Source organism: Tursiops truncatus, chromosome 6, assembly GCF_011762595.2.
Source record: "Tursiops truncatus isolate mTurTru1 chromosome 6, mTurTru1.mat.Y, whole genome shotgun sequence".
In the NCBI taxonomy this organism is placed as follows: Eukaryota; Metazoa; Chordata; class Mammalia; order Artiodactyla; family Delphinidae; genus Tursiops; species Tursiops truncatus.
In genome coordinates, this window is record NC_047039.1 from 99,644,619 (window position 1) to 99,654,550 (window position 9,932).

Below are 9,932 nucleotides of genomic sequence, written 5' to 3' on the forward strand. Positions count from 1 at the left end.
ACCATATATATGTATATATTTGTGCATGTTCCTAGACCCCACAGTTGTAGAAACACTGAGGCATTTAGTTATATATATATATATATACACACACACACACACACACACACACACACACACACACACACATTTATATGTATAAGCTGTGAAACATTTCCCTCCATACAAATGCCCATGTCCAGAACGCACATTGTTGGGAATTTGAAGCCTAATACATTTATTCTTGCCATAAAATTAATTAAAAAGTCCTCTCTCTCCCCACTTGCTCAACCTCTGTTTCTTCTCCCTGGGATCGATATATATCATTTGCTATCTAAATTCAAGTGTGACTATTGTAAGGAATCCATTTTTTCATTAACATGAGTGACCAGCTATATGATAAGCATCTTCAGATGCTGGACAAAAGTCAATTAAACACTGTCTAACAAATCATAAATCATTACTGTGTTAAAGAATTCCTTCTCACGACAGCAGAGAGCTAATCTCTGTAGGTTTTTCATTAAATAAAACAAATGATGATGAAACTCTCTCTGGATGTGTTCAAGTTCTTTTTAATGCTGATTAAAAATAATCTAGATCCTCCTTTGCTACTCTGACACCCGTTGATTTTGCCTGGTTGCTGCGGTTGCTGGGGATTTGTGAGCATCCAAAAACTCGGATTTTATGGTGTCTTGAAGTAGAAGAGTTCTAGGAGAAGAAACTGGGAAGTTTGTTTTCATAATAAAAACTGACCTTGTCCATTTCTGTTATCCATCAGGTTCATTTGCTCAATGAAGGCATATTAGTGAATCTTTTTTCTGCTAGGCACTACACAGTTAGGTCCTGGAGATACAATATGAGCATGATAGTTATGGATTCTTATTTGGTATACAGTCTAGGAGAAGAAGAAAAATGGATGAAGTAATCACAGAAGTAAATGTAATGATACAGCAGGACTACATGTTTTGAAAGAATGTAAATCTAAAGGGATTTGACCAATCTGCGGCTTTAAAATGACCTTCTTTGGGGAAGTTACATTAAAACTATAAAGAATGAGTAGAGTATGATATGATGTGAAACAGAGAAGACAGAGGTTTGCTCACAAAGACTTCTTTTGACTGGGTATTATATTTACATTCATTTTATGCTTATATCATGTGTCTCCCACCCAAAGGTAAGGTCTGTGTCATCAGGTACTTGTTTTGTTTCCTGCTTACCCCCAACAGAGTCTGGCCCTGGTGTACATTGGGTGTTTGATAATATTTATTGCAGGCATGAAACCCAATCCAAAAATGGGCAGAAGACCTAAATAGACATTTCTCCAAAGAAGATATACAGATTGCCAACAAACACATGAAAGAATGCTCAACATCATTAATCATTAGAGAAATGCAAATCAAAACTACAATGAGATACCATCTCACACCGGTCAGAATGGCCATCATCAAAAAATCTAGAAACAATAAATGCTGGAGAGGGTGTGGAGAAAAGGGAGCCCTCTTGCACTGTTGGTGGGAATGTAAATTGATACAGCCACTATGGAGAACAGTATGGAGGTTCCTTAAACTACAACTAGAACTACCATACGACCCAGCAATCCCACTACTGGGCATACACCCTGAGAAAACCATAATTCAAAAAGAGTCATGTGCCAAAATGTTCATTGCAGCTGTTTACAATAGCCAGGACATGGAAGCAACCTAAGTGTCCATCGACAGATGAATGGATAAAGAAGATGTGGCACATATATACAATGGAATATTACTCAGCCATAAAAAGAAACAAAATTGAGTTATTTGTGGTGAGGTGGATGGACCTAGAGTCTGTCATACAGAGTGAAGTAAGTCAGAAAGAGAAAAACAAATACCATATGCTAACACATGTATATGGAATCCAAGAAAAAAAAAATGTCATGAAGAGCCTAAGGGTAAGACGGGAATAAAGACACAGACCTACTAGAGCATGGACTTGAGGATATGGGGAGGGGGAAGGGTAAACTGTGACAAAGTGAGAGAGTGGCATGGACATGTATACAGTACCAAACGTAAAATAGATAGCTAGTGGGAAGTAGCCGCATGGCACAGGGAGATCAGCTAGGTGGTTTGTGACCACCTAGAGGGGTGGGATAGGGAGGGTGGGAGGGAGGGAGACACAAGAGGGAAGAGATATGGGAACATATGTATATGTATAACTGATTCACTTTGTTATAAAGCAGAAACTAACACACCATTGTAAAGCAATTATACTCCAATAAAGATGTTAAAAAAAATACTTGTGACAACTCTAAGATAATGGTACTTCCATAATCTCTATCTTATCATTAAAAATGGTAAGGCCTGGATGGATAACCGACTCTCCCAAAGCCAATAAGATTCATTGACTCTTAATTACTCTACTCTCCTTCTTTGAACTGATACCTGTATGTTAATAATAGGATAAACTTTGAAAATGATAGACATTTTCAGCAGTAGGGGAATGGTCAAGCAAAGTATGTAGTAATGATATAATATACTACATTATATGATATCATATAGTGACAAAATGTAATTACCTGCTTTATTAATAAAACTGCTGATGACCATCCCATATATGGACATGTTCTATAAAATAGCATATTCTTCTAAAATTATGTATTATTGTATTACATACATGGACCCTGCTAGCTATAATGGAATATATGAAAATTATTTCGACTTGGATCCTTTCTTTAGCTCTCTCATCATTTCCTTATAATCATAGTATAGGCTGTAGAACTGAGTCTTTCCTTCATTACCTACTCTCAACAGAACTTTGGGCAAGCTAGTAAATTTCTCTGAGACTTAGCTTTCTCCTTCATTAAATATAGGGATAGGAACTATCTCTAGAGTTTTGTGAGCATTGGAGATAATTTCTGTAAAGTGTATGGTGCAAAGTTAATGGTGGTTGTTTCAGTGAATGCCCTGGCTGGTGATGATGACAGCAGTGATGACAATGATGATGAAAACACATGCATGATGAATTAGGGGAAGTGAGACGTATATAGATAGCAGTAATGCAAAGTGGGACATTATGAATACTTTGCAAGAATCCTACATATTCACAAGGGAAGTTCAAAAGAGAGAGATATATGTTTATACATAATATTAAGGGAAATTAGTTATGCTAATTAGGAGAATGAGAGCATAAAATAATAACTGTGCGCCCTGATTACAAAAATGTAAAAGCATATGAATATGTAAAAGAGTATCTAAAGTGAGCTGAAGTAATTTCTGTATTCTTCTTATGGAGAAACTTCAATCTGTAGTAAAACACACATAATTACCCAGTGGGTTTTTTCTGTGTTAGGGAGGCATTTTAATCACACTGACCTTGGCCTCTAGAGCCCAGAATTCATTACCATGAGGGCTCCTTTAGGAACTATGAAAAATGAGTCCATGGCTTTGGTCCAGTTTCTAATGGACACCTGTCCTGGTGACAAATAACCTCTTCTACAATAGGCATACCTGGATCCCTTGGCTGTCTGATCCCTATCAAGGCAAAGAGAATCAAACTTTCATATTCTTTTAGGAGGCTGAGACAATCTTTGTGGACCTCAGTGTCCCACTTTTATCAATTGGCCTTGGAACACATGCATATCTTGAGGGTGGATGGGAAGTCATGCGAGGAGGTTTAGGAATTCCCAATGGCAGAAAGTACAGTTATAAGGAAAACTTAGTGTGTAGGTTTGAGCTGGCCAAAAATTCCTTGCAGCTCCTCTATCAGATGATGGAGACCTCTTCCCCAGCCTTTGAATCAGGTTTGGCCTGTGACTTGCTTTGATTAATATAAAATGGCAGATTAGTAATTGTGCAGGTTCTAGAGCTGAGGCCTCAAGACACCTTCAGTTGCTGTGTTTTCACTTTTAGAAATTTCTCTGAGGCCACCATACAAGAAAGCTAGACTAGTGTACTGGAGCATGAGAGACCACAAGGAAGAGAACCAGGGAGCCCTTGCTGAGAACTTACACCAACTGTCAGGCATAAAAGTGTGGCCATCATGGACCTTTCAGCCCAACGGAATATGACTCATGAGCAAACCAGGTGAAAGCAGCCCAGCCAACCCTTTGAACTGTGAGAAATAATAAATTACCGTTGTTTCAAGTCACCAAGTTAAGGGGTAGTTTGTTACACAGAAAGAGGATAATGATACATTTGATCATAGGGGTCAAGAAGTACCTTTCTGTTTTTCTCTCTACAAAGCAATATAGATGAAAAGATTGGTGTTGGTGACATCTTTAAATATGATAACATAAAAGGAAATGACCAATGGTTGTGGGCCCCACAATTAAAACAGATTTATTCTTTGAATAGCTCCATGGGAATATGGCCAACACTTGCATTCTGTCTGTACTCTGAAGCTCAGTTCATCTTGTTTGCTTTCTTCTTCACCTCATCCCTCCTCACCTCCTCTCTCCCACATTGCCTATCGTGCTGCAGAATTCTGCTCTCTATTATTCAGAGTAACTCATTCTCTCCTGTTCATATTCATTCAGTTATTTACCCATCCATTCACTCTCTCACTCATCAAATATGTATTGATTATTTACTTTGTGCAAAGTAATATGCTAGAAATATAATGGGATGTTAAAAATATATCATGCTGCAGTTTCATATTCCAAATCCATCAATGTGTTCAGAAGGGAAAATGAATAAATAGAACTGCCCATTTCAAAGTACTCATCCTACTAAAAAGAAAGATCTAGTTATTAAATTGGTGTTTTTCACCATATAAGTATGTCTGTGTATGCGCAGATGTGTTTAAGTATATGTAGGCAGCATGTGTGAGTTGTGTGCATTTTTGTGAGTTTACGCATGTTTCATGGGTATCCTTAAATATGCAGAGTTGAGAATGGATGTGCTTTAGCTGCTGCATGTAAAGATATTCATCTTGGTGAATGGTTATATCAGATGTGTTTTAACTTGTGTGTATGTGTGTGTGTGCCTCTGTGTGTGTTTGCATTTATAAGCAGATAAAAGTGCATGCAGAAAATTTGGATCTAGTATGAATACATTTATGCTTTGAGTGTACATGCATGTGTATATGTGAACATGTTTGTGTGAAGAGGAAAAGAGAAAAATAAATGTAATAGGAAGCTGATGAAACAAAAATTGCTTTATTATCAATCATTTTTAATGAAGTAGAGACTTCCCATGTCTTTGCCTTTCCCTTGCCTTGACATTCTTGACAGTGTCAAAAATGGGAAGTGAAAAGACGGTCCCCAAGCTTCCCATATCCTCCAGGATTCAATATTCTAATTATTTGTCTATAAGCTTCACTTCTGGGCACTAATAGTCCTAAAAGATGATAGCAGCCATCATTTAAATAAACAGATCAGTCCATCAGTGTCATTAGGAAATAATCAACATGAAAATATTGGTAAGGAAGATGTAAATAAGTAAGTATTTAACAAAACTGAGCATTGATATTTTATGTTACCTTTAAAGAAACAGTAAGATCACCAATCAAAGGCCTTGGTTACACAAGTTGACCTCTGAAAGGTCATCAGTTCCACTAATTAAAGACCAGGGAATTTCACTGAGATTCACTGATGACATGGATTGCTGACAGAATACCCTTTCCAGGCTGTTAAATGAGCAGGACCTCAGTTAGCAGTCATCACCCATTTAGAAAGAATTACTTACTTCTCTTCCACACTGCACCCTTAGGAAGACTTTTTTTTTTTTTTTTTTTTTTTTTTTTGCTGTACGCGGGCTTCTCACTGTTGTGGCCTCTCCCGTTGCGGAGCACAGGCTCCAGATGCGCAGGCTCAGCGGCCATGGCTCACGGGCCCGGCCGCTCTGCGGCATGTGGGATCTTCCCGGACTGGGGCACGAACCTGTGTTCCCTGCATCGGCAGGCGGACTCTCAACCACTGTGCCACCAGGGAAGCCCCCCTTAGGAACTCTTAATGGGCAATGTGTTTTATTTTTCTAGATTAGCAATCACACAAGATAATGATGCAACAAACTTCCCATTGTCTTACCTTGGAGACACTTACCTGCTCAGTATGCTCAACAGTTATGTTTGGGAGGTCCCAGCCTCATCAAGAAATTCTAACCACAAACCAATGCCACTAGTATGTAATGTGTTGTTTTACCCTCAGTGCAAACTTTGAAAGCATTTGACATAGTCTCGGAAACCTCCTTCATTATTTATCAGCCTTGCTACAAATAATATAAACTGCACCATTTGAAACAGACCTGTAACAACAAAGCATTTTCTGTTTGTCACTCATGTATATATACACATTATTTCATTTCCTCTTTGTAATATATCTGAGAGGTCATTATTTTTGTTCCTATTGCAAAGATGATCAGATGGAGGCTCAGAGGATTACGGGACTCGCAGTGGCATACAATGAGACGGTGGGGAAATCTGGATTAAGGCCCAGGTCTGCCTTATGTACGCTTATTCATTCGCTAAGTGTTTGCTGAGCACTGTCCATATTCTAGGGCTTACTCTAGCAGCTTGGAATATAGTATTGAGCAAAACATACAAGAATCTCTTCCATGAGAATTGACTGTTGAATTACAATGTGGATATCATTGCTGACCTTGATAAGAGCAATTTTAGTGGTAAGAGTCAACTGGAATACTACAAAAGATAATGAAAGGAAGGGATTGGAGATAGGGTGTTAGATAAGGGTTTTAGGGAATTTTGCAGTAAAGGGAAGCAAAGAAATAGGGCAAAAGGAGGAAAGGCATAATGAGTCAAGAGATTTTTTTTTCTTTAATTATTTTAACTAAGCATGTCTGTGTGGCGATAAGAATGATCTAAGAGAGAAAAGAATGAATGATATTAGAAAAAGGGAAGGAATGAGAGCTAGTACAATATCTTTGAGTAGGTGAGAGGATGGTATGTAGTGGACAAGTGGAGGAATTGGCGTTGGACCGGGGAATGTAGATAATGAAGGAAACACTGGGGAAATGATGCTAAGGTTTAAATAGTAATTTAAATGGGGGATCAGAGAATATGAACACATAGTTGACAAGGAGGTGGGAGCTTATGGAAATTCTTTTCTAACTGCTGTCATTTTCTCAATGAAATAGGATGCAAAATCACTGGAGACTGAGCGTGGACATGGAGAGTTGGGAGCTTGAGGAGGACAGGAAAGGTAGAAAAAGTCATGCAGAAGAGTGGGAGAGCACTGGACCATCATTGGTGATGCAATGCTAGGCAGCAGCAAGGGTGAGCAGAAGCCTGACTTTGCTTTTAACTATTGCACTATGCTACCTCTTTTGATACTATTTTCCTCTCTCTTTGTTATCCTATTTCTTAATCTCTTTTACACAGAAGAGACATAGAAATCTGTGGCTACCTCCTTTGCCCAAACTTAGAAATACTCGATCCCAATAGCAAATTAGTCGTTTAATAGCACTGTGATTTTGGGCTTACTCAACTTAAACTTGTTTCCTCTCTTATAAAACATATGGAATTTTATATATGACACTGTTGGAAAATTAAAAAAAATACTTTGTTAAAAAGCTTTGTTTACTCTCAAATGCCATACTGACATGAATCTTTTTCTTATGCTTTCATCTAATGTCTATGTAATAATATATCTATAATATTTTATTTTATAATATATTTGCATAGACTGATTTCTTAATATTTTTGCCTCTATCACAATCTTGTATATAAGCCAGGGCAGTTAATATCATCCCGATTATTTTGTAGAGAAGGTGATGGAGGTTTTCAGGTAGCTTGAGTGATTCACCAAAGTCACCCAGTCCATTCTGACTTCTACGGAAACTCAGGGCAGCTGATTTTCATTATAGAGACCTTGGTCACAGAACAATAACAGATATATTAAAATAAGAAGAAAGAAAATTGACATTCAGAACCTTAACATTATTCCCCAGTGTTTCTATGACAATTTAAATCTAATGACTTTTGAAGATTCTAGAGTTCAGGGACCTCTGCTTGAAGAACTGTCAGCGGCAAGAGCTAAAGATAGAGATTTTTAGGGCACTCAGAGGTCCCACACAGAGTAGCAAAGAGAAAGAAAGAATTGCACAAAGGGGAATCAACTCCAGGTAATATGAGTGTTTTTTTGAACCATGTAAGTAATTGTAGACACGTAGAGGAAGGTATGAGTCTTTCTTTAGAAGACAGGATAGAGAAAAAGGGCTGTGATAATAGGCACTTCTTCAAACCTTGAATCTCATGTTTAAGTATGCACAACACATTTTAATTATCATCACTATTATACCATTCATCACCATGCTGCATTGTAATAAGAGGTAATAGGATGCATTGTCCCTTTCTTACATTCAACGTGTCAAGTACCATAAATAGGACAATTGACATAATTGCTATAAATCCCAGGGTGTGTATGTGTGTGGGTGGTAGTCGGGGAAAATGATCACCCAACCCTCACTCACAATATTCCAGGATGAATTTACATAATTGGGTCTAAAAATGGTATGTCACCATTAAATGTATTCACAGTTCTTGCCTGCCGCTCACCACCATTCTCATCCCTCTTTACTGGGGAGGAGGGGTTGCTAAATTTTTCATTATGTTCTTGTAAGGCCTCCCTTTTATTCTGTGTGTCTGTTGGAGACACAAAATAGGGCTGATGTTATTGGAAATGAGCTTATTAGTTGGTTAAAATAACTTCAGTTAATTATCTTTGGGTGAGGAAGAAGAATAAGAGATTTTGTATTTTCATGAGAAACATACAAATTGAAATCAAATAACCTCATCTAAAATATTTATATTTCAGAACACATCTTGACATATTGGAGGAATTAAAGCCAGAATCAGCCATCTGACAGGGATTTCAGGCACAGCTTATCTAGAAAAAACATTGCTAATTTGTTATACCTTCTTAACTTCTTTTAGAAAATCACCCCAAACAACCGTAATGGGAGATGTAAGTGGTAGAAGTATTACCTTTCTCTCCCTTCAAAGACTGAAAAAGAAGGTGAAATTTTGAAAATTTTCATAATGGAGAGGATAACTGAAGCCACTGAGAGATGAGAGCCCCAGTAAATTCCCAAAGTCAATCCTGTTATCCCGTAAAGGCAGTCCAAACAGACCATTCTAATCTGTAAAATGGTAGAGATTAGTCATAGGCACTCATAACTTGTGTTTTGCCTTTCACCAAGTGATTTCACCTCCTTTCCCTAATATTGATACCAGAACTACCTTTCCATGAAAATTATGTTAATACCCCATTAGGCTAAGATTTATCCTGTATTTCGTTCTCTCTTAAAGGGGATCAGTTTTTCCTAAAGTGCACCGTTTTGAATATATTTGGAACCCACAGTCTTATTCTTGTGCTCACTTTAACTCATTTTTTCATAAAGTATTTAGAGTGATTCTCTAAAAGTTTAGATGAATCCTGCCATTCCCCTGCTTAATAAACTTTAATGTCTTCCCATTGCCATTAGGATAAAATCCAAGCTTGGTAGCATGTTTTAAAAGGCTCCATTTGATTTGACTCCTGTCTCATGTACCAGCCTCATTGTTCATCTCCCTTCCTATCCCACCCGATAGCCCAGATTCCTTCTTCCTCCCTCCTTCCTACTTAATGCTCTAGGGACATTAAATATACATATATATAATATATATTATATATATATATATATATATATATATATATATATATATATATATAACTAAATCACTTTGCTGTACACCTGAAGCTAACACAACATTGTAAATCAACTATACTTCAATTTAAAAAAACAGCTGAGTGGTTTCCCATTGAACACTGAAGAAAGTCCAAATTCCTTATCAAACTTCTCAAAATATTATATAAACTAGACCCTGTCTACCTCCTGGCTCTCCGAACTAATGTTGGATGTGGCTAGCTACTTCTCATCACTTACGACTAAATTTAATTGTCACCTCCTCATCAAGGCTTTTGCTCCCCTGTTTACCTACTCATTCTCCTCTCTTCTTGATCCTTTCTACTCCTTTAAAGC

General features: G+C 37.5%; 1 long non-coding RNA gene across 1 annotated transcript; it reads left to right on the plus strand.

The window, feature by feature from the left end:
* The first annotated feature begins 3,988 nt into the window (after positions 1-3,988).
* LOC141278908 (uncharacterized) lies at positions 3,989-7,071 on the plus strand. The gene is made up of 3 exons (XR_012332311.1): positions 3,989-4,037; positions 6,307-6,388; positions 7,047-7,071. It is a non-coding gene; the product is annotated as an uncharacterized lncRNA (long non-coding RNA).
* The last annotated feature ends 2,861 nt before the right edge of the window (positions 7,072-9,932 follow it).